At 37.0% G+C, this 26598-nt stretch overlaps 1 protein-coding gene across 4 annotated transcripts in view; it reads left to right on the top strand.

Moving 5' to 3' along the window:
* The window catches only part of LOC134746625 (serine-rich adhesin for platelets), a 306716-nt gene that overhangs the window by 128828 nt on the left and 151290 nt on the right, over nucleotides 1–26598 (top strand). Inside the window, exon 1 of one of the 4 annotated variants that reach the window (XM_063681061.1) lies at nucleotides 18298–18403. The exons of the other annotated variants lie outside the window; for them this stretch is intronic. The gene's annotated coding sequence lies outside the window, so the exon portion shown is untranslated. Of the gene's footprint in view, nucleotides 1–18297; nucleotides 18404–26598 lie in introns of those variants that run through there. 4 annotated transcript variants of the gene reach the window in all.

Below are 26598 nucleotides of genomic sequence, written 5' to 3'. Positions count from 1 at the left end.
ATTCCATACAATATTGTTAGTACCATCGTTATAGCTATGTGTTAGTAAATACATTAAAAATAAAAACAAAACTTTCAACAAAGATAGATATAACTCTGTAATAGATGGATACAGTCTAAGGAAAAAACGTGCCTCTAAAATCAAGAAAATTTGATTCTCGATCAGAGGGCGCTTAGCTTTGGCCTACTGTCGTATAGATGGCGTTGACGGTTTCGTTTGTTATTTAACAATTTTAGCGCATATCAGTGAAAGAACATGGGTCAAAATCATAAAAATAATTAATGCAAATAAAAAAAATCATTTATCCATATTTAAATGCATTTTATCGTATTTTTATAAATGTTCATTTTTAGTTTTAAAGTGTGTCAATAGATGGCAGTGAATTTACTGTGGTTACAAAATCTACTATGACAGTACCACTCTATCTTATTATATCCTCTTTGCTTTCAACAATGGAATCACAATCCAACAAATTTAAATAATGAATATAATAATAATAATTAATTAATAAGTACCGTACTACAAGTATTTACCTGTGCCAGTTCTCGAGAATGGTCGTGCCACGCTCTATTGGGATCGATCTATTATCACTGACAGGACTATTGTAGCTAATAAGCCTGACATTGTGATAATAGATCGATCGCAGCGCCGGGCCGTGCTCCTCGACATCACCATCCCCCATGATGAGAATCTCGTGAAAGCCGAGAAGGACAAGTCCAGTAAGTACCTAGACTTGGCTCACGAGATAACCGCCATGTGGGATGTTGATTCGACGATCATTGTCCCGATAGTCGTTTCAGCGAACGGTCTCATAGCGAAGAGTCTCGACCAACACCTTGAGAGACTCTCGCTAGGTGGTTGGATCAAGGGTCAGATGCAGAAGGCGGTGATCTTGGACACGGCGCGGATAGTCCGCCGGTTCCTCTCTCTGCGGCCCTGACCACCGGCAGCTTGGGCCCTGCCCCGCTGCTGGCGGCACCCTAGGTTAGGTTTTTTATAATTTGTTTATATGTATTTTGTATTGTTTTGTAAGCGTTTTTATATTTTACTTTTATATCCATATTATAAAAAACCTAACATAAGAAAATGAATAAATAAAGAGAATAATAATTAATTAATAATAATTAATCATTGTCCCGATAGTCGTTTCAGCGAACGGTCTCATAGCGAAGAGTCTCGACCAACACCTTGAGAGACTCTCGCTAGGTGGTTGGATCAAGGGTCAGATGCAGAAGGCGGTAATCTTGGACACGGCGCGGATAGTCCGCCGGTTCCTCTCTCTGCGGCCCTGACCACCGGCAGCTTGGGCCCTGCCCCGCTGCTGGCGGCACCCTAGGTTAGGTTTTTTATAATTTGTTTATATGTATTTTGTATTGTTTTGTAAGCGTTTTTATATTTTACTTTTATATCCATATTATAAAAAACCTAACATAAGAAAATGAATAAATAAAGAGAATAATAATTAATTAATAATAATTAATCATTGTCCCGATAGTCGTTTCAGCGAACGGTCTCATAGCGAAGAGTCTCGACCAACACCTTGAGAGACTCTCGCTAGGTGGTTGGATCAAGGGTCAGATGCAGAAGGCGGTAATCTTGGACACGGCGCGGATAGTCCGCCGGTTCCTCTCTCTGCGGCCCTGACCACCGGCAGCTTGGGCCCTGCCCCGCTGCTGGCGGCACCCTAGGTTAGGTTTTTTATAATTTGTTTATATGTATTTTGTATTGTTTTGTAAGTGTTTTTATATTTTACTTTTATATCCATATTATAAAAAACCTAACATAAGAAAATGAATAAATAAAGAGAATAATAATTAATTAATAATAATTAATCATTGTCCCGATAGTCGTTTCAGCGAACGGTCTCATAGCGAAGAGTCTCGACCAACACCTTGAGAGACTCTCGCTAGGTGGTTGGATCAAGGGTCAGATGCAGAAGGCGGTAATCTTGGACACGGCGCGGATAGTCCGCCGGTTCCTCTCTCTGCGGCCCTGACCACCGGCAGCTTGGGCCCTGCCCCGCTGCTGGCGGCACCCTAGGTTAGGTTTTTTATAATTTGTTTATATGTATTTTGTATTGTTTTGTAAGTGTTTTTATATTTTACTTTTATATCCATATTATAAAAAACCTAACATAAGAAAATGAATAAATAAAGAGAATAATAATTAATTAATAATAATTAATCATTGTCCCGATAGTCGTTTCAGCGAACGGTCTCATAGCGAAGAGTCTCGACCAACACCTTGAGAGACTCTCGCTAGGTGGTTGGATCAAGGGTCAGATGCAGAAGGCGGTGATCTTGGACACGGCGCGGATAGTCCGCCGGTTCCTCTCTCTGCGGCCCTGACCACCGGCAGCTTGGGCCCTGCCCCGCTGCCGGCGGCACCCTAGGTTAGGTTTTTTATAATGTGTATATATTTTTTGTAATGTTATGTAAGTGTTTTTATATTTTACTTTTATACTTATATTGTAAAAAGCCTAACTTAAGAAGAAAGATAAATAAAGAGATAATTAATAAATAAATAATATATTCGTGATGTTTTTTCTATCGAGCGAGTCAAAAACTGGATTCTAATCGCTGAAGTCCCAAGAGAAAGGCCTCAAGATTGCTAATTAAATATTATTAGGCAACCGTATTGTGACCTAAAAAAGCGCTACGACTCTTCAAAAATTCCATTCTCTGAGCCTACTGCAGCCTGCACCTTAAAACCTCCTCCATGTGCAAAAATGTATAATTCACTCTTACGTTCGTTTAAAATTGGCAACCAAAACATTCCTATAGTTAGTGTAATTGAAACTCAAGTTTCCAACTAAAAAGTTTCCACTTACTCGCTGTTGAAAAGCGACCGAACCCAATGATGAGCGCGGAAATTGATTTTGTTACAGGAGTTTAAAAACCAAACATAATAAGGGAAAAGTAGCTTGATATTGGATAATACGCCAAACTTTACTGCTTTAAAATTTGTTTATGCGCATAATTGTAGTGACTCTCAACAATCTGCCAGGAGAGGGTTCTCAGATTCTTTGGGCACATAATGCGATCGCCACACCACATCCTCGAACGTGACATCATACTGGGGCAAGTTGAAGGCAAGCGCGCTAGAGGAAGAGCCCCTGCAAGATGGTCGGATTCCATAATCCATTAGACAAACATGTGGTTCTATGCAGAGGGCAGCCCTCATAGCCATTGATCGCGTTAAATGGAGGGATATAGTTGTTGGTCACGATCCTCAGTCATGAGGGAATGACGAAGAAGAAGAGAGAAGATAATTGTAGGTGATATAGAATTGTACCTCCAGCTAGTTTAATGCAAGTGCATGTTTAATAGTGTTGTGTGAACTAAATACTAAGTAGGTCCAATAAATAGGAATGAAATTACTATTTAAATATATGTACTTATGTCATGATATTACTATTTTATTGGCATTGTAGTGATAAGGAGGTTTCGGAATGTCATTTCCGAACTAAATGTTTGGTCCACATCAAAGTTTGAAAATATATAAAGTTTGAAAGTATTTACCAACACATAAAATATTTAGGTATATGGTCAATCGGGGTAAATGTAACTATGGGGGTTATGCATCAATTACTCATTTCTCATAATGCATAAGTTTAGTGCATTAAATAGGTATATGTAGGTAGGGATACCTACTGGATAAACACATTGCTAATTTATGTAAACTTTATTGTGAATTATTTTTTTCTAGTTTTCCTTATCGGTGATCCAATTATACATATTGTTATTTTAATAAAATAGGTTGAAGTTTGATTACTTCTTCCTCCTTGTTGTTTCCTAATGGCTGAGGGACGTAACGAATGTGGACACTTCACCAATGCTAACTCGTTTGTTCTCTGCGTTTTACTAGGACGGTCAATAAACATCAACTTAGGCTTGCTTCTGTTGATTTTAAAACCATACTCAGTGCTGACGAGCTCAATCCTTCGCAGCAGCACTGCAAGTTCTGTTGTGGTTTGATTACATATTATAAGCATAACCGTGAAATTATAAACTTTTAAATTATCCATTACAAAATCTGTTTACAATACGAAACTTTTTATGAAAAAGGAAACGGTTCACAAAAACTCCTAATGATCAGCATTATGAATAACAGCTAAATATTCAAAATAGGCTTTTATATTTGCATTTTTTGTAACTCCGGGTTGACGTTTATTGTTTTTTGTGAGCTACGTTTGCGTTATTTAAAATATCGTCTTTGAATTAATTCCAGTCTTCGAAGAAAGAATGAAACCGAATTATCATTTTTCCAGTTGAAATCATACCGGCGCTTTTACCGACCTATTTTAATTAAACATCGGAAAAATAAACACGTAATTAATTTGCATCTCTAGGGAGGAAAATTCTTGTCAGAAGAAAACACCGTGTCATTAGTAGCAGCTACTAATTACACCTGTTTTTTTATCTTAATTGATTTTATGTGCGAGTTTTAATTATTTTCTTATACTACTCTTCGGTATTACATTTCTTCATTTTACAACAATACTTTGGCCTGCGTAAGTTAATTAACTTTTATACAAACTTGTATTTCGTTTATATATTTCAGTTAGGTATTCTAATGTGTAATATAAATTATAATGTGTAATGTTAGTATATAATAGTACATTGTGATACAAGTGTGCTAAGTTGTACACACGAGGCGATATTGTCGCAATAAGAAAGCCGATATGTGTAACCAATGCACACGCGTTTCATACTACGTTTTTCAACACACTTGCGAGGAAAGAAAAGAAACTTTCATATTTAATCAAATTTTATTTGGTAAAACAGTTAGTATGCAGTCTAAAATCTGTCATACTGCCGGCCACCCGTCGCCCCGGCCGCGGCAGGCGGTCGGGGGGAGCCGGCGCCCGCCAGTCCGCGTGGTAAAATCTACTCGACCAATTAAAGAACGCTCCGTTTCCATGCATATTATTAGTAATCAGTTACCTTCTTAACTCAGTCGGATAGTATCATGAAAAAACACGAGTGTTAATAATATACTGAAAAATCACGCGAGTTTAATATCTACGATTATGAGCCAAATATCGGTGGAATAAAAACGTCGTTTTGAGCAAGTGGGTTGAAAAATAAATTGTCGTATACCTTCGCCTGTTTATATTTTTTTAGTTTTCACAATTATTCCGTGTGTATTGACATCCAGTTTAACACAAATGTTGAACGTCAGTCATGTTTCGTGTCTAACATAACAAACACCTACAAAACTTACAAAAAAACAAAACGCCAAGAGAATGACTTGCAGTAAAAATCAAAACGAGTGCATTGCACCCCACAGAGTGTCACGAAGTTGCTCAGTTGAGTGCGTCCGTGGCGTCCATTATTGTGATTGTAGCATCTCATACCTGGGTCCTAACTCCCAGTTCTTACTCCCACGGGCTGATGCTCTGGATTCTCCAATCGGCTATAATTCCTTAACGCTTTTGCGTTCTCTTTCTGTCTGATTCTCGTCTTCCAAATTACTCCCTGAAACTTTTGATTTAAAATGTTTTACTTTCTGGCTATCATTTCTAAATTCTCCCTAAACTCCTTCTACCCTAATACGGCCCTGACCCGTCCGGTTACTTACCTTGCTGTTTTTCTAATCATTTCATGTTTTTATAATGATTTCAAAGCTAATCGACCTAAAATTCACTATAAATTTTCCATTGACATATTTGTTTCTTTGTTTTGACATTATCCGTCAAACTAATAATTTACTCAAAATTCTTTAGCATGAAGTTTAGGTCGTATAGTTTTCAAGTAGTTTGTTCTAAATTTTATCTAAAAATTGTTACTGGTGAACAAATATTTTCAAATATTTTCAAAATTAATAATAAGGTAAACAATAATTCTAGAAAATGTTATCGCTAGCTATATAAGCGGCCCAGCGGACATCTGAATTCAGTTTGCTTCTAGTTCCCAACAAAGGAACGTCAGTTATAAGGGTCCGTGCGGGGCCAAGCCAGGCCCCGCACCATCAAGAAACCCTCGCTCGCGCTCCTTAAAAAGTACCTGTGTTCCTGGCGAAGTCTGGCGCTCTCTCTGCACGCGCCCAAGTCCGGTGGTGCTTTGCGGTTGCTCTAACGGAGCGCCTCGTCTCCTAGGCGCGCGCTATCGGCGCGCCTCGCCTCAACAGGCGCGTGCTGTCACCGCGCCTCGCCTCTTCGAAGAGCGTGCTTATCAGCGCGCCTTACCCAGCGCGCCTTACCGTGCGCGCGCTATCAGCGCGCCTTACCCAGCGAGCCTTACCGTGCGCGTGCTACCAGCGCGCCTTACTGTGCGCGTGCTGCCAGCACGCCTCACCTTTGCGCGTGCTATCTGCGCGCCTTACCTTTGCGCGTGCTATCTGCGTGCCTTACCTTTGTGCGTGCTATCTGCGCGCCTTACTGTGCGCGTGCTACCAGCGCGCCTCACCTTGCGCGTGCTATCTGCGCGCCTTACCTTTGCGCGTGCTATCTGCGCGCCTTACTGTGCGCGTGCTACCAGCGCGCCTCACCTTGCGCGTGCTATCAGCGCGCCTATCCGTGTGCGTGCTCCTGCCTTGCGCGTGCTACTAGCGCGACTATAAACGTATTTTATTCTTTTTGTAATTTAAACCATCTGTTAGCGTGTCATATTTAGACAATAGCCGATAAATAAAGAACCTACCCCTGTTATATCTATCCTTTCCTTTCTACCTCCTCACTCCCAGCTCCGTTACTCACTCCTCCAATATACGTGGAGGAGGGAGTAACGTGACAGTTTTGGCGCCCAACTTTTAAATTTACCGGCTTTCTTAACCCTCTAAATTCTAAATTATAGACAGAATCCTTGTCTTTAAATCTTAAATAACTTTTCGGCCTTTTTCTGTTTAATTTTCTATTTCCTTAGTCAATATGGCACGTTTTTTTTAGATTATCTTATTATAGCAATCAGACTAGATAGCTACTTTTTTTATCACTTTTATTTCTAATGATGTATTTTTTATAGGTCTTTAACTTTATAATAATTGTACTTCTTTTACTCTGCAGCTCAGCCCGTCCTCGTCCTCCCCTTTTTTCTTCTTCAAGCTCGTTTTCATTCTTCATTAACTTCCATTTTACATTTCTTTCATTTTGTGTGAGTGTTTCATCTGTAGATATTTCTTCATATTCTCGGGTGGCTTAATAAGCCAGGTGCCCTTCTTTTTCTTTTCTTCACCTTGCAGAGCGGTAGTCCAACTCTGAAGAAAAAAATAAGCCTTATGGTCAAACACTACTTTTCTTTTTACTCTACTGTGGTAGGTCTACCCCTACCACAATCTAAGTAGGCTCTACCCCTACTCTCTATTCTCGTCGGCTCTAAACCGACTAGAACTTGTACATAAACTTATCTTCGCGGAGCGGCTGACTACTCCCTTAAAATAAGCCTTAGGTCGTTCATTATTATCTTATTATCTTTTCCAGTGGAGCGGCTGACTACTCCCTTCTATAAAGAAGCCTCAGGTCATAGCGAGGACTTCTTAGGAGTGTGCGTCATAGAGCGTGAACCACATCCCCTTCCTTTGCCAGAGACTTATGAATGCGTGATTATGACAGGCGATGTATGAGTGCAGGGCAGTTCCTCGATCTATTCATCTTCTTCTCCATTATATCACTCATCCTCTCATTCCATTTATTCATCCCCATTAACGAGCTTGCTCTTTCTTTCTTCTGACTTACTGGCTTACCTACCTACTTACTTACCTGCTTACTTAACTACTTACTTCCTTTACTTTCCCCTAAAACTTAACTCTTCACAAAAAAAAAAAACTTTTCCGTTTAAGATTACGACAAAGTTTTTTTTCCGTGGTTTTTGGGGTAATGTAGCATCTCATACCTGGGTCCTAACTCCCAGTTCTTACTCCCACGGGCTGATGCTCTGGATTCTCCAATCGGCTATAATTCCTTAACGCTTTTGCGTTCTCTTTCTGTCTGATTCTCGTCTTCCAAATTACTCCCTGAAACTTTTGATTTAAAATGTTTTACTTTCTGGCTATCATTTCTAAATTCTCCCTAAACTCCTTCTACCCTAATACGGCCCTGACCCGTCCGGTTACTTACCTTGCTGTTTTTCTAATCATTTCATGTTTTTATAATGATTTCAAAGCTAATCGACCTAAAATTCACTATAAATTTTCCATTGACATATTTGTTTCTTTGTTTTGACATTATCCGTCAAACTAATAATTTACTCAAAATTCTTTAGCATGAAGTTTAGGTCGTATAGTTTTCAAGTAGTTTGTTCTAAATTTTATCTAAAAATTGTTACTGGTGAACAAATATTTTCAAATATTTTCAAAATTAATAATAAGGTAAACAATAATTCTAGAAAATGTTATCGCTAGCTATATAAGCGGCCCAGCGGACATCTGAATTCAGTTTGCTTCTAGTTCCCAACAAAGGAACGTCAGTTATAAGGGTCCGTGCGGGGCCAAGCCAGGCCCCGCACCATCAAGAAACCCTCGCTCGCGCTCCTTAAAAAGTACCTGTGTTCCTGGCGAAGTCTGGCGCTCTCTCTGCACGCGCCCAAGTCCGGTGGTGCTTTGCGGTTGCTCTAACGGAGCGCCTCGTCTCCTAGGCGCGCGCTATCGGCGCGCCTCGCCTCAACAGGCGCGTGCTGTCACCGCGCCTCGCCTCTTCGAAGAGCGTGCTTATCAGCGCGCCTTACCCAGCGCGCCTTACCGTGCGCGCGCTATCAGCGCGCCTTACCCAGCGAGCCTTACCGTGCGCGTGCTACCAGCGCGCCTTACTGTGCGCGTGCTGCCAGCACGCCTCACCTTTGCGCGTGCTATCTGCGCGCCTTACCTTTGCGCGTGCTATCTGCGTGCCTTACCTTTGTGCGTGCTATCTGCGCGCCTTACTGTGCGCGTGCTACCAGCGCGCCTCACCTTGCGCGTGCTATCTGCGCGCCTTACCTTTGCGCGTGCTATCTGCGCGCCTTACTGTGCGCGTGCTACCAGCGCGCCTCACCTTGCGCGTGCTATCAGCGCGCCTATCCGTGTGCGTGCTCCTGCCTTGCGCGTGCTACTAGCGCGACTATAAACGTATTTTATTCTTTTTGTAATTTAAACCATCTGTTAGCGTGTCATATTTAGACAATAGCCGATAAATAAAGAACCTACCCCTGTTATATCTATCCTTTCCTTTCTACCTCCTCACACCCAGCTCCGTTACTCACTCCTCCAATATACGTGGAGGAGGGAGTAACGTGACATGATGTAGGAAAGTTGCTGCAATTTCATTTGTCCACTGCACTCTAGGGGGCTACGGAGGGTACACGAGCGTTTTAGAAAAAGTTTTATATCAGAGTAAGTGCCTAATTAGAAATAAGTTTAATCTAATCTATCTGGTAGTAAAATAACATAATACAAACTTTTATGTTTAACTGAAAATGTTTTCATATTTTGTTTAGGTCTAATTTTGAAAGTAAAACGGTTGCATGGTTTGGGCCGAAATAAAGCAAAAATATACCATAATACGGTATTAAAACAGTTTGATTATGAAAGCCATTACTGTTCTTTTTACCAATAAACCAAATTTTTCAGTTTTCAGTTTTTTCCCTCTATATACCAATTAATCGTCTACCTTGACACCAAATATCAAGTTTCTAGGTCATCTGATGGAAGTGGGTTAGGTAGGTGTTAGGTGGGTTAGCCTTAATTAATCTAATTATTATCAAAAAACCGGCCAAGTGCGAGTCGGACTCGCGTTCCAAGGGTTCCGTACATTACACAATTTAAACAATGTATTATTTATGAGTGAAATGTCTTTAAAAAACCCGTAGGGGTCGGATCAAAAAGTAAGTAATTAAGTCCGACTCCCGCTTGAGTACACATTTCTAATAGGTTTTCCTGTAATCTATAGGTAAAGATCTATTTTGTGTATTTTTTTCAAAATTTTATACCCAGTAGTTTCAAAGACAAAGGGGGGGGGGGGGGTGGTCATTTTTTGCCTATTTTCTTGAATAACTTCTAAACTGTTTATCATAAAATTAATAAAAAAGTATATTTGAGATTCTCACAATGAGCTCTTTCATTTGATATGTAACAAGATATAGTTAGAAAAACTTTGTTTTTTAATTTTCTCATTTACCCCCGAAAAGTGGCCCCCATGTTTAAAATTCATTTGTTTACGTTACATGTCCGTCTTTGGGTCACAAACTTACATATGTATACCAAATTTCAACTTAATTGGTCTAGTAGTTTCGGAGAAAATAGGCTGTGACAGACGGACAGACAGACAGACAGACGCACGAGTGATCCTATAAGGGTTCAGTTTTTTCCTTTTGAGGTACGGAACCCTAAAAAGGTTTTTTTTAAATCGAATTATCAATAATTTTTAGTTTTCATATTTTTTCCCCTATGTACACCTAATATAGTCTACCTTGATGCCAAATAGGTTAGGTTTTTGATCCGTAAGTCTTAATTAATCGAATGATTATTAATATACCTCATATGTTTTTTTTCCATCGAGTTATCAAGTAATTTTTAATTTTCTGATTTTTCCTCTTTAAACACCTAATAGTCTACCTTGATGCCAAGTATCAAGTTTCTAGGCCACCTGGAAGTGGGTTAGGTTTTTGATCTATGAGTCCAAATTGATCTAATAATTATCAATATATGATTTTTTCCATCAAATTATCAATACCTTTCAGTTTCCTTGATGCCAAATTTCAAGTTTCAACGTCATCCACAAGTGGGTTAGGTTTTTGATAGGATTTCTAAATAAAAATGCCGGTTTTTAAACGTTAATTTATCAATAACTGTTTAAGCTACGTTTGTGAAATTTTAGACAAGCTAAGGGACTTGAATAAATGTGCCAAATTTCATGTGTGTAGGTTAAATAGGTTTTAAGTTGTGAAGGGCTCAAATACTAGCTCGAAATGGTTCGTGTAATATTACACACGGTTGCTGCGTCGCCAGTTCCTTTTTCTGTGAACTTGGCGGGACACGCTGCCGTGTCTAGATTCCGAAAAAAAAACCTCTGGTAACATCCTCTATTCGTATGCCTTACGTATAATTGTACAAGTGCATGCGAATACAGGGAAACGGATATTTCATGCTACATATTGACAATATTATAAACATTGATCAACAAATTTCTAAATTTTTACTGCAAAGTTACATAACAAAGAACTCTGATTTCAAAACACATTTCACGTTTCGTTTGCAAACAAACGAGCAATGAGAAAATATGTTTCCAATATCTTGGGACGATAAAAACAAATAGAGTCTATAAAGTAGAAAACCTATCCACACTAACCCACCCGACACTGCAGTGATAACGGCAATAGTACATTTTACTGTAGAAAGCTACATTGTCGCCCTTGTGGTGTAAGACGTGGTTGAGTGTTAAAGTGTTGCATAATGTTTGACTTGTATCTTAGTCACTGTAGTTTAGTTAAATTATTTACAAATAATTGTAATAAATCAATTAAATGTATCGGTTTGCATCTGTAAAACTAACTTAAGGCAACTTATTGTATGTAGGTGCTCTGACTAGTTTGAAATTTCAACTAACGACAATACTGAATTGTTACACAAATTGCAGTGTTCGATCGATAGAATTAGGAAACACTATTAATCTGCTTGATCATGGTCAACCTCGCCTGATATAAAAATACCTATAGTATAGTAGGTAATAATAACCTTTTCATCCACACCGCCAATATCTTCCTAATATTTCACACATTTTATAAAAGGAATCCGATATAACGAGGTAATTCCCGTAAGATTGGCGAAATCCAATTGCGGAATAGAAATACTTTTAAAATGGGATTCTGAATGATATATGTGCTGGATGTTGATAACAGATGGCGCGTTCCAATGCCCGTCAGTTTCAGTCTATTATTCTCTACATCTCGTGAAAATAATAATATAAGTTTGCTTCTTGGAGCGGCATTCCGACTTTAAAAGTCCTACCTTAATTTGATACTGATTTGACATTACTCGCAGAGCATCTTGCTTGCACCATTATATAATGCGAGTTACAGGCTAATTCGAACGTGCTCCTGACATCAAACCGATATGTGAATCATATCGGAATCATATCAATTGGCTGTCATTCGCGCGGGTGTTTCGCTCGCACTGGTACCTACTTGTACGGACAAGTCCGAGCGAAACGAACGCGCGAATGACAGTTAACTGATATGATTCCAATGTAATTCAATTATCGTTTTGATATCAGGTGCACGTTGAATTGGCTGGTGAGAGTGAGATGCAATAACATAACACCAGGTAAATATCAAGATAAGATTTTCAAAAGTTTGGTCATGCGCCATGAAATTATTTTCATTATTAAATGCACTTTATTACGGAAGAATTTATATAAAGCCACTCAGGCTTGGGTAATTCCTGGAAAAGGAAATACAGGCGCGTTTTCTCGGGAATAATAAATCTCCCATTAGACGCTACAACTGGTATTAAGGCTTTACTCGTATTTTAAAGCTATTTTTTACTTTTAGATTATTTAATCTAAACTCCAATTCTATGCTCTATGCGAACTCTATGCGCATGTGTGTTAGTTCCAGATAATACTTTCTAGTAAATTATTATATTCATTCAACCCCTTAAATTTCCTTCCCTGATTCTACATACCCACATCGTCAGTATAGCCGCTATTAACCAAGAATGCCCTCATAACAAAATAAATAGCTGAACATCAAGACTCATAGCCGTAATGTATCAGTATTCAGTAGGCTCTCTTTAAAACCTCATTTATGTAAGTTATTGATATGGCACTATGCTGAGTGGGGATCCTTTTTGGCGTCCAAATGTTTTTTTGTCTGCATGCTTTTCTTTTTTTTATGTACTATGTTGTGGCGTCAAATAAATGTATTTTCTTTCTTTTCTTTCTTTATATGGTGTACACACAAAATGCACTTCGGCGAATGAAAAATTTGCCATTTTTGAAATTGGAATACAATGAAGACGAAAAACAGAAAGCTACTTAATTTTATATTTCCGGTTTCCCTAAACGAATTGTCTCAGTCTTGCTTGTTATTGGTCTTCGCAGGCTGCGTTTTTTGCTGTACATATGTGGTTGCATTAGTTGCATCTAACATATCTTTGTACTATTCTACGGGTAATGTTTTCGTCTACCGGTTGTTAGTTAAACCTGGCTTATCTCTAAGCTATGAAGTAGTGTACTTAGCTATATTTTATAAAACCCAGAACATCATGCATACCTATTAAAGTATGCGCTAAACTCGCCTCAGGCGGCAAATTATGCTGGCATGTTTTTGAACAGTTTTCGTAGTAATATACTAAGGAAGTTTATGTATGTAAATTAGTATTTTTATATTATGAATATTATGATGCTTCCTAGCATTTTATGAGGTAAAACATAAACCAAACCTAAATAAGTAAAATAGTCACATTGTTGGAGGTACTTATTTATTAATTTAGGTATTTTGATCGGAGCACATTTTTGGAAATATTTAATATTTATTTCAAACGTTTCCTATGAAATTTGCAGTTATATTTAGGTTTTTTTTTTTAATTAATTTAAAATATTAATTTTTAACAAGCAGAAACGTCAGCGAACGATGCTATTAAGCTTATTTTTTCTACTTTTAAATTTATTCTAAGCTTAATAACAATTTGTTTTCATTTAAATCCCTTTTCATTTTTGGACTGTTGTTCGTCTTTATTACGAGTACAGTCAAGGAATTTTCCAACCCACCTTAGGTTCAATATCGTACAGCAAACTTAACCTTTAGAGCTATCTAGAGCACGACGTTGTTTTGACATATCGCATGTATTGTTTTATGTTAGTAACTAGGCAACATTAAATACGTTTACATGGTGAACTGAACTATTTTTTATAGATGGGACATACGCGTGCCCCCGTGAGAGACAGAACATACGCAACGTGACGAAATTAAAAACACGTCTTTACATTCCTGACAACATACCAAAAACAACCTATGTAATTTGGCTGGGTACACTGTTACCCATCAGGATCCGGTAGGGTGGTAAAGGGGCCCACTGACTATCAGTCCGCCGGACGATATCGGCCTGTCGGTTAGAACAAAAATTTGACAGTTCCGAACAACTGACAGGCCGATATCGTCCGGCGGACTGATAGTCAGTGGGCCCCTTATGCGGGGGGGGAACATCAATAGTAGATATATTGGTTTTGACGTGACGCTTATTAGGACATTTTAGTGAGACAAAGACAAGGACAAACAATAATATCTTCTCTGCGACTCCTATTGAAAGTTCCATAAGAACGACCGTCTGACTTCCCACAAGACTGACAAGATGCCCGTAATTAGAGAAGCAAATTATAACTTTTCGCAAAGAGGTTATCTGTAATTTGAAGTGACAAATAATACGTATTGACATTTCAATACTATAACTGAAATATAATTTTCGACCTTAATACATTGCGAATATCTTACTAAATCCCTTAACTATACCTACCTGTTCCAAGAATTTACATTGCAAATTTAATTGTAGAAACAAAGCCCACTGTGGCTGGCCAACATTCCCACTGATTGTAAAGGCGCGTACGAGCGTTCTTAAAGAACCAATATATCGTGATCTCAACATCCGTAAGGCCATAATATGTCCACCACACTACCTTTGTTATCGTTCAGCATGGGCATCTGCCATAGCTTATTCAACAGCGTATTAGGTGAGGCATTTTCCTTTTTTATAATATTTATAATAGCTTTCCCGCGCTCATTAGACTTCGTTTCATCAATGCTTTTAAGAAGAACCTACCTATATGAAATTAAAAGATTAAGGTCATTTAATAAGTTTTTGAGCAGTGTTGACATAGGTAGTTACAATAATTCGTGATCGAACATTTAAATTGTCGTTGTGCTTATAAATTTCACTAAAGAAAAAGTTAAATATCGTTTCTGTTTAAATAAACATTTTCTTTTAATTTATTTTGAAACGGAATATAATGAGGTTATATTTTCTTTAGATTTGGCACAATTTACTCTTTACTAGTCGCCGCGCTCGGTAACCGAGGGGAATAGCAATTGACGGTACATACATGTACAAGTCAGTTCTAAGGTTAACGGACATACGGTTTGTGCCTTTAGGGCACTACCGCTACAAAATGACAGGCTACTGTTAGTGCCTGCGGGTGAATTGGACACGCGCCACAAACCTTTATACCTTTAAAGCACGATGCGTTTGCTACACACCATTTTACATCAGGTAATCTAATACAATACATTGTTTTACGTAGTAAACGCAGTAGTAAGCGCATTGTAATTTTTCCTACATTTCGTTGATCGCATGCGTTAAATCGCATAAAACAGTCGGCGCGCTTTAGATGCGTGATTGTATATACCTACCTTTCAGATGCGTGATTTTACCTAAGTGAAAACTAACAGTAAGATTAATCATCTTGCATTAATAAATGTATTAAACGGGCTGGTGTAAGTAAGTATACACTTTGCTGTACGAAACAATTATAATAACAGCAGATATATTATTTACATTTGAAAGTACAAAGGCGAACTTATTTCAGCTAACCTAAAATTAAAAAAGTACCCTAAGTACCTAACTAGACATATTATTATCTGAAACTTTATGGCATACAAGCTAAGCAGTCTACATTACGCAAAATATTAAATTAACATTCGTGGCGTTGTGTCAATGTAGTTGATTGCCTTAACTGCACATTGTAGCTTAATGGACGCTTGAAATTCATGGGTTTGCTGAGGCTTTAAAAACCTGTTGTCTGCAAACACATTAGCGAATATAAAAATTAATAGGGTGACCATGTCTACCCGCTATAGTCATATCCATTGTGATTGCAGTCCTTTGTCCTGAGGCGCCGTTGATCATTTTGTCCCGGCGGTACCATTTCCACGGTCGAGGGTGTCCATAAATCCGAGGACAGGAGACTCGAGTCTCAACTCAATCTCAATAACTTTCAAGAGAGGTCCCTAATCTCTCAAAGTTTACAAATTTCAAATATGGACAGTTTTTTTGCTTTGTTTTGCGACCAATTTTATGTTATCGTTGTGACCATTCTGAAAGAAATGTACAATGGCTTGGTAGAAATTAAGTATTTTTCCATATTTATAAATTCATAATCGTAAATTCCATATTCCGTTTTTTAAAAGACTCTCGTTTAGTGCTTTAGTATCTTAAATCATAACGCACAATAATATAGGTGCGTATAAAATATACACTTAAATTTAGTATGATTAGTTTAGTATATAAGTTTCTACGATTAATATTCGTACAAGAAAAGTGATAAAACCTAAAAAAATAATAGTTTTACTCAGGAAAACTTTATTGCATATTATGACTATTATGATAAGTTTTTCTTTCGTACACGTCTCATTATATTCAGACAGACATGCAACTTCTATCTTCGTCTACCGTTGTTTTTTTTATTTCATTATTCAAAGAAGATTCTGAAGCCATTCATGCACGACTGAAAAGTACGGTAAGCAAGTGATCTAAAATAACCAGAATATTTATTAAAACCACAACAAAAAGGGAGTGTTATTAGCTATGAAAATTATCAAAGCGAAATGTGCAGGCCAAAGGTGCAACAATTTAAAATTCACGCATGCATGCATGCATGCGTGAATGAGCACTCGACATGCGCACGTCGAGTTTTTGTTACTTTCTTGTAATCTGTTGCACACCCAGCCGCAAATATACAATGACCACTTTATACCTAAATTACCATGCAATTTTGCAGTTTGCTGTGCTGTACATAGTGCAGTACTTGTCTACCATTTTTCTTCAATTCAATAAAAGTTAGAAAAGGAAACTTATCATTTACCTGCGGTCGCATTTGTATCGTATTATCGTCATTAGGGCTTATTCTGTCCCTTTTCCGGAGGGCGGTACCCTTCAAAATGGAAAAACAAAAACAATTGGACTAGACGGCATCGGCATAATAAAGCAAACAAAGAAGTCGCTTGCCCGGAATATAAAAAAATTAAACAATTCAAAATAGGATTTGTGCAAATTTTTGCCTAACTAACCAGTCTCTCAAGGTTCAAATTGGTTTGTATTTGTGTTCCAACTTATATTCTTCATTATAAAACCGCGTAACTCCCTATTTACTGTCACATTAATATTCCGTACCTTTGCAGAGTCATGAGTATAAAGCTCATAAAAGTAATGGAGAATTTAAGCTTTTGAAAAATGTGCTGACGCTACTTTTTTGTGTGGCTTGATGGATATTCACATGCCTTATTCCATTCAAACTTGGAGTATAACCTAGTTGCTGGTTGAAATCAACCCAAATGATGTGGCTAGTGATATTTTCTGAATATATCTTTCTCATTCTTATGTGTCGTAATTTCACCGTAAAGATGAGGCATCTTCACCATAATTATGAATCATGAAATGATATTTCGTACAATATTTAATAACTAAAAAAATCATTGGTACGAGCTGGAGTTCGAAACCTCCGGTTTGAAAGTCTATGCTACCATCGCTTATGGGTTAACTGCAAAATACGAGACTGAAACTGATGCCAAGACCGAATTCTTAACAGATCTAAGAGGCGAGCCTAACTGGGGAAGTGTGTATATGAATAGTGTTGCGTTCCTGCCGGTGAATAAGTTTGCCAGAGCTCAACAAGGGTGCGGGGTGTTAGGATCCGCAACGCGTATGTAACACCTCTGGAGTTGCAGGCGTCCATAGGCTACGATGACCGCTTAACATCAGGCGGGCCGTATGCTTGTTTGCCACCGACGTAGTATTAAAAAAAGATCTGCCCTAGAATCTCACTTACAGAAAAGTCGTTACAATTCCCGATGCAGGGTGAAAAACGCATTCCAGTTTTCAGTACATCACCACGCAGCATTGTTCATGGCCCGGCGTTGATACCATCCGTCAGTCGCACGGAGACCGCGGCTTGGAACGCTCCTCCCATGGAAAGCCGTGTCTGTTCAAACCGGTAACGGATTTTGAGTTTGAAAACTAGTTGTGTAACGGATTTAATGCTGAAAGTTAAAATTCAGAGGTTATTAAAAATTAAGTTAAGTTTTGAATTTTGAGTGAACGGTGTATGTAAATAAATAATGTGTTCTTATAGTACTTGTGGGTGTAAATATAAACTTTGTAAAAGTTTAAGAATATAGGTAGGTAGTCTGTGTAAGTGATGAATTTATATAATTAAAATAAATTGTAAAAAAGTACTTAAATCAATATAAAGTCAAAAATTAATGTTTATATAAATTGAACATTTATGAAAAAAAGCTAACCCAAATTACACATAAAATATGGTGTTTGAAAAACAAAATATGTGTTAATGTAACATACAATACTGGTACATGTGTTATAAACATATAATATTGTGTACATTTACATAATTAAGTGAAACATAACAATGCTTAGTGGATAATCACACAAATACGTCTGTATTAGGCCGTTGTTTAGCGAAGCTACAGTTGGCAAACAACCATCAAAGGTAAGCCTTCTCATTATTGTACGAGTAGCATACGAGTCGTTTTATGTTTACTCTTGACGCTAATTAGTAGCAAAATTTACGCATCATCGCAGGCTGACAAAGTAAACGATACTTAATTGGCCATAGCATGATGTATTCTATTTTTAATACTACAAATTTTCTGACTGTACAGTGAAATATACACTTATGGCAAAAAGTCACACATAAACTTATGACAAAGAGTAATAAAACTAATTAAAAAAAAAAACAGAGCATGCATAGGTACTATCCATATTAGCCTGATTTTATAGTGACAGTCTTCAAAACCAATATTTCGACTGAAAATTAATTATGTTTGTATATACTTTGCAGATTTGTCTGTTAAAAACAACAAACAGCTATATTTTAAATGAATATAAAAATTATTTTTTTTCACGAAATGATGCCGATTATTCGAATCCGAGATTCTCCAACACCGATCAAGCTCTACTACGCTACCGAATTTTATGGGTTTAATTTCATAAAATCGATAAAATGTACCGCTTGTTTTAAGTTACTGGTATAACGGGTTGTGCTCTAAAGAATTGTTTAATATAATGCCTAAGACCGCTTACTACCACCGCACCGCTCGCCCTCGGCAAGGCGTTCATCCTTACACCCAGGAATCTAAATGGTCACGCACTGTGCGGTTTCAGAGGAATTTCCATCCGCGAACGCTTCCGCTGTGGAATGAAGACCCTGTCGGGGTTGTCCCTTGATATTGTAATATGGAGTTCTTCAAAAAAGGTTTTACAGGTTTCTTAAATGTCGATAACGCGCATGTGACACCACCGAGGATTGCAGGTGCCCAAAAAATGCAAAAACGTAACGTATGTTTGGCTGAGGTGTACGACCTTAGATATTCATATTCATTTAATCCATTGTTATTACTTATCATATTCATCAGTCGAAACCCTAAAAATGCACTAAATAAACTTGTTTTTAGGCCATTAGTTAAAGTCGCAATATCGCCTATATCCTTCAATGGGAGTTAGGAGGTTTGCGGCTTTAGTCGAGGAATTTCACCTTTGACGTACATATTCCAGTGGCAATCTACAATAGGTAAATACTATATAACTTTTAAACTTGAAGTCGAATTCCAATTTCAAAAGTAAGTAAGTACAGGGTGGCCAAATAACAGGTATACACTTTAGTTTTGTAATTTTATTCTGTGAAATATAAAAAATATTAAGTATTCCTTGTTAAATATAGTATTTAGGGCCGACAGTTACTCGTAAACATGGAAAATAATGTCAGACAAATGTCCACCTCCAGCAGCATGGCAGATGTGATTTTCGTCGCATTTTCACATATTTCCTGCGTTATCTCAGTGACTGTGGCTCGAATATTTTGTTTTAATTGCTGAAGGTTCATTGGCCTGTTAGCATAGACATGTCTCTTTAGATAGCCCCACAGAAATCAGGAGCTATTGTTAGCCGCGATGATAAGTGATTTTTACCAAAAATTGGCCGCAATTTTCTTAGTTTCCGCAATACATGATTGGGTTGAGTAATACGTTTTAATAATTAAAACACGTTGTTCCGTCGTAAAACGCTCCATAACAAATTTGCCGTATCTACAAAAAGTAATTTTCATGCAAAAACTGTCATTATTTACTGCCAAAACAAAATGGCGGCAAAGAAAGTTGTATACCTCCAAGTTGGCCAATCCTGTATAATCTTAATTTGATCGACACAGTGGAGGTAAAATGTAGAGAAATTAATATCAAAACAAGAATGTTTTTAAGATGTGATTTGCAACTGCCGGTTAAGCATATTAATGCTTTGCGAAACATACCATTGTCACCAGCGATCCGTCTAATCCAAGGACAGGAGTCTTACAGCTTACAGCACGTTAGATAAATTGCTACTGCCCAAAACATGGTTATCATGACCTGCTAGTCGGACTAAAACTAACTCTGCATGACATTTGCAATGAGAAAGTGCGGCAAGGTTATCATTAATTTCCAATGTCTATGCAAATGTGATGTGTATAATGACACTTTTTCACTTTGTTCTGTACAAGTCAGTGCAAAGTTTTGTTAGGCGTACTCCATCACTTTCGCAAGCTAGGCTTAGGAAGAGCTTTATATTTTATTTACTACAGTTGGTGTTTTTTTACGGTTCCGTACCCAAAGGGTAACAACGAGTTACGGGACCCTATTACTAAGACTCCTTTATCCGTCTATCTGTCTGTCTGTCACCAGGATGTATCTCATAAACCGTGATAGCTAGACAATCGAAATTTTCACCGATGTATTTCTGTTGCCGCTATAACAAGAAATAACTACTAAAAATAGAACAAAATAAATATTTAAGTGGGGCTCCCATACAACAAACGTGAGTTTTTGTCGTTTTATGCGTAATGGTACGGAACCCTTCTTGCGCGAGTCTGACTCGCACTTGGCCGTTTTTTATTTTATGTTTGCCCCGGTTTGTACACTGTACAATGTTTCAAGCTTTAAAAAATATTTCGAATTTCACCCTGTTTTATTAGTTTATTTTTGGCTTTCTATCAAATTTCAGTTCATTACGAAAAGTAACAATGGTTCTATAAAATTTTATGCGGAACACAAAAAAGGCTCTCTCATAATAATCGTATATTTTGATAGCCCGCTTGTAAAAGCTTTTTGGTTAAATTAAGCTTCCGGTCTGGGTGGAATTCTAATATCATATTTATTTCTATGGCTTGCTAGCGTAATTTATATCGATACTTAAATCAAATGTTACGATCAAGAACCGATGAATTTGGTTAAATTTTAGTCAGCTGCAAATAAGGATGTAATGTAACATTACAAAATATAAGATTTATTTTATTTTGCGCTCCGCTACATTATAGATGCATGTACGTAGCTACCTAATAATTTCATTATGCAGCACTTAATTATATGTATGTAACACCTGTTTGTAACACTACCTGCTTTTCGGCAAATAAACGTATTGTATTGTATTGTATTGTTTTGCATTGTATTGTATTGTATTGTATTGTGACTAAACGTGTTACAAAGAAATAAAATTTAAAATTTAACACACTTAAAATTTATTGACACAAAAATACAGCGGGCACCCTCTAAAGGGGCCCACTGACTATCAGTCCGCCGGACGATATCGATCTGTCTGTTAAAATAAAAATTTGACAGTTCCGAACAACTGACAGAGCGATATCGTCCGGCCCCTTAATAATTTAATGAGTACCTATAAGTAAGATTGTAGTAGTATGTATGTACATTTTATCAATGAGAATATTTTGCTCTAATTTACGCTAAGTGTAAAGTTTTTGTCACTTACTAAAAGTATGTAAGTACCATTTAAAAATATTACAAATATCCCACGCCGCATAAATAACCCATATGGGCTCAATTTCCATTAATCTAGTTTAAATAAATGAATGTTCTCAGAATGTGGGCTCTAAACACAACAATAGTTAACAAGGCCCTCCTCACTGAACTCCCAACTCGGGTTAGTTTAGTAATCTGCGAAACCTTAAATTCCGTGATTAGGGTTACGCGTTGCGCCAAGCTCTGGTTCCGGTACCTATCGGAGTTAAATACTTTTGATATTAACTCATTCTTCCAATTCTTTAGTTTTGTTCGTATAAAGCATACCAACTAACATAATTAAGCCGGTTTTTTGCATTTAAGCATTAGATTAAGGACCCTTCTCTGATGGAAAGCAATATGCGGTTGAGTAGGTATAGGTTAATCTGTATAAGATTGTTTCCGATCTCCGAATACCTACTAATTTAGTATACAGCATGGCTAAAAAATAAGTGCATTCCCGTTGCCAGGGAGTATTTGGGATTATACTGAGCAAGTTTTACTATGGGACCAACCACAAATTCGCGAAAAAAAATTTGGCTGTTTCATACTTGTTGGCTGGTCCATTTTTTATGGGAGAGTATTTTTTTTTTCGCGATTTCGTGGTTGGTCCCATAGTAAAAGTTGCTCAGTATAATCCCAAAACCTCTCTGGCAAGGGAAATGCTGTTATTTTTTTGCCACCGTGTATAATTAAAGGTTTCTGTACCGCGTGTCCACATGTGCACCTATAAATTATATGAGTTTATTTTCATTTTTAGTGAAAAATTCAGCCAATTTGCTTGCCATAATAGGGGTTTACAGCTAATTTTCGACGCGTCACTGGGTGATGGATGGAACTATATTATTATATTATATTGAATGACTTCTTTTTTGTCGACAGGTTATTAAATATTAAATCGCATCAATCTTCACGCATTCGTTCGTTTCATGATAATATTCTGAGGAAAATTGAGGACTATGAACGGTATTTAGATTCCTGAATTGGACAAGTATGTTAAAAGCGTCAGAAACAATTTTTGCTTACAGTATAGGCATTTTTCTGATAAAGTGAGCTTCAGAATCATAAGATCATATTATCTAACAAATAACGACATGTAAAAAATATATCAGTATAGCATCATTTTTTGGTTTCGGGATCAACTTAAGATCTCGTTTCATCCCCAGCACTACCCTCCCCTAAACTTTTTCAATTATAAAACGATGTGTCGTACTTTGATAGCACATTAAATTAAAGGAAGGACTCCTTCCGAAGGAGTATCTACTTGAACCATCGTCTGCAATTCAAATTCCAAAACTCAAAAATGTTAATTAACTTTTCGACGTTCGAAGTTGTGTTCGGTTAATATTATAACGATTAATTTAATGTTTTAATTTTGTATTGGTGCCAATTAGCTTTTTGTAAATATAGGTGAGTTAATTACATTAACATGCTGAAATTCGTCGTGAATTCACTATGAAGAAGCATTGTCACGTAGTTTAAATTATAATATTATGTAAATGAGACATAACACCACGCTGTGTGAACATTGTAACCAATCCTATTTACACACAAGGCGAGTGGTAAACGCTATTTGAAATTCTGTTGTTCATGTTATTGTGCAAAACTTCAAAATGAATCGACGATGTACCTATATCGGAAATAAATCCTACACGACTAAGAGATTTATACACACATTTATTATTTATTATTATTGTATTTTAAACTTGATTGCACATTAAAAGGTACAAATGGCGGACTTAATACCTCATGGCATTCTCTACCAGTCAAACATAAGGCCAAACAGAAAAATGTCAAGGTGGGTGCAGTGAGAAGCGTTTTAAATACAACATTAATTTACATAGTTAACTCCGTATAATCGTTTAAATGGGTATATAGAATCTTACGACAAGAATTAATACCACTTTCTAGCGGACATACAGCCAGCAACATAAAAGTGTAAAAAAACTTACTTCTTTATTTAATGCCCGTTTTACCTATCTTCTTATGTGTTATGTGATACCTTTAAGACTTATCTTTAAATTAACAAGAAAAATACACGTTTGTTGTCTTTTGCTAGTGCGTAAATACTGTAAAAAACAACAACAATTTTCCCAATTTTTGAAATGTGCAATATTATGTAGCATGTTAAACCCCACTGATACCAGATCAATAACGTTTCCAAAACATAATTAATACTTCCACCTAACTCAAAACCGGTTTACCGAGGGACGAAACTAATGAACATAAATCAGACCTAAATATTATGTTTCCAAAATCAACATAACGTGTGACGCAGTCGTATCAAAATTGCAATTGGAAATCTAATATTTGTTTTTCATCGGTATCTACTAATTAAAGCCATTGCCGGTGCTAGGAGGCAATAAACCACTAACTTGGAAATGGGGTTGGGAACCGTATCAAGCGGATGTTAATGTAATTGCCATCTTTGTTGCATTCAATTGGTGCTAACATGATAATAAGTATTTTGAATATGAATAAAAACCATTTATTCTCACACAAAAAATATGATACGTTACAAAATATATAAAAATAACAAACATTAAACAACTAGCATGTGTGATAAAAGGAACGGTCTCGGCATAAGCTGCGTCAGCCATGTCATAACAATATGACCGCGTAGCACTGATTTTCAGTATTAGGTATTGCATTTGGAAATATAGGCAACAAAGCTAGTATGGACCTTGGATTTCCTACATTTTTAATTTTCTCTTATCAAACATATGCAAATCTAATTGCAATCGATATTGCCTTTACTTGACGTTACAATTTATCACAATGCTTTCCAATTTTAATTCCAACCGTAGAGTAGTAATAAGAAATATCAGTAGAGTACATACGGTTTATTTAAATAAATCCATTTGGCACCTAGGCTCACTGCGTCTAAGAACCCCATCTGCACATAAATAGCAGTAAAATTACACGTTACATTCGTATAAAACCAAAAAAGGAAACGCATTAAATAGCGCCATCTACATTACTACTACAATAATGAGGCACACGGCATCGTATTGGTCGAACAACAACTCTTTTACTTAATTTACTAAATACTTATTTATCTTTACTGAGCCAAAATATTACGAATTATTTGTTCTCGTAATAGTCTTCATTAAACAATTATTGGAATCAGAAAGCAACGGCACTTACATAATAAGGGCAGGGTTGAATTCAGCTACGTAATTAAATCGCGTCCTGACCCCAATTGATTAAAATGTTAGAATTTCACTTAGCCACAAGACATTGGTTTTGGAGAGCATTTGAAATGATTAATTGATCAGTCCTTATGGGAAATTAATGGCTTTTGTGAGGGCGTTCGTGGGAAATGAATTGAGGACTGCAATAAGGACTTTCGGAGAGCTTCGTATACGCGACGTATTAGTTAGTGCGGTCAAGGAAATTGATTTCTGTACCGTTTCGTACCTTATCTGTCTAGCAGCTTTCATATTGATCACTGATGTCACTATGACAAGGTACAAATGATACAGAAATATTTTTTTTGGCCTGTACATATTACATCACTAATGTAATTGAATATTAGAATGGCTTAAGTAAAAAATACAAGTATTTTGTATCTAAGTTTAAACAAGATGTTTTTGTTGTGTTAAAAATGTGCATTTGTTTTTTTTATGCTGGGTCTTTATTTCATATACAATGAAGTAAAAATAGTAATTGACGCTGTTTTCTGTGGCCTTAAAATTTTAATGTTAAATCACGTAACTTCAATAAAATCCACCTGTAATACGTACGTAAGACCTTTAAACGTGAAAACTGTTTAATTTGTAACCATAGTAAGAAAATTCAGCAACGTTGCAATTACAGTTTCAAAATTATTGTTATTTCACATGACCTGTTTAGGATACCTACATAATTATGTAGGTACAGTCAAGTGTAAAAATATGGGTGCACTCATCATACTCAAAAATATGTCCCCTAGCCCTTATGTCAGCGAATTAAGAACTATGGGACATATTTTGAGTAAGTTGTATGCACCCATATTTTTACACTTGACTCTACAACGAAAGTTCAGTAGTGTAACTTGGACATGAACACATGAAAATGTTTATTATTTGGTATAGAGAAGATAACCAACAATGCAAATAGGTGCACCCCTAACGTTAATATAAAATCCCTGATTTTCCTTTAAAACTTCCATACATTGTTGTCTAAGAATCCCTATTATTTTTATTACCAAACACACTTACTTTGCAGCCCGCAAACTTCACATACACACAATGAAATGCTTTTATTCGCACAGAGCAGTGAATCATCAAAACAGACGGTGTTCCTAACTTTAGCCAGAAACTCCCTGATTCTCCTTTCATACCATACCAACTCCTATTTAGGATGTGCACTGTAAATCAAGCGCCACATGTTCGTCCTATTTGTGAATTATACGCGCTTCACAAAACTAATTTCTCATTCCGTTACTGGCCGGAACATGCATTCAACGCTAGTCCAAATGACCCAATATAGAATTGTGCATTCTAACTTTAAATTTGCAAAATTACTATATTATTAATTTTGTATTAAACAGAAACGTCTGCGAACGATGCTATTAAGCTTAGAAATAAATTAAAAGACTTGGAAGACTTGGTGGGACTTGAACCACTGGATCACTATTACAGTGCTCTACCATCTGATCCACCAAGACCGTACCCAATGCAGCGAATATTTCCACCATATATTAGCCATTAGGGAGGCTCTAGCGAGATCTACCGTAAGCGTGTTACACTTCTTAAACGGCTATATATAATATATACATCGTTGTCCAAGTTTACACAACACAAGCCTGATTGAGCTTACTGTGGGACTTAGTCAATTTGTGTAATAACGTTCTATAAAATGTATTTATTTGACAAAT

The sequence above is a fragment of the Cydia strobilella genome, chromosome 13 (assembly GCF_947568885.1).
Source record: "Cydia strobilella chromosome 13, ilCydStro3.1, whole genome shotgun sequence".
NCBI classification, from domain to species: Eukaryota; Metazoa; Arthropoda; class Insecta; order Lepidoptera; family Tortricidae; genus Cydia; species Cydia strobilella.
Note: the sequence above shows the minus strand (reverse complement) of the source record. Positions and strands in the feature narration are given on the sequence as shown.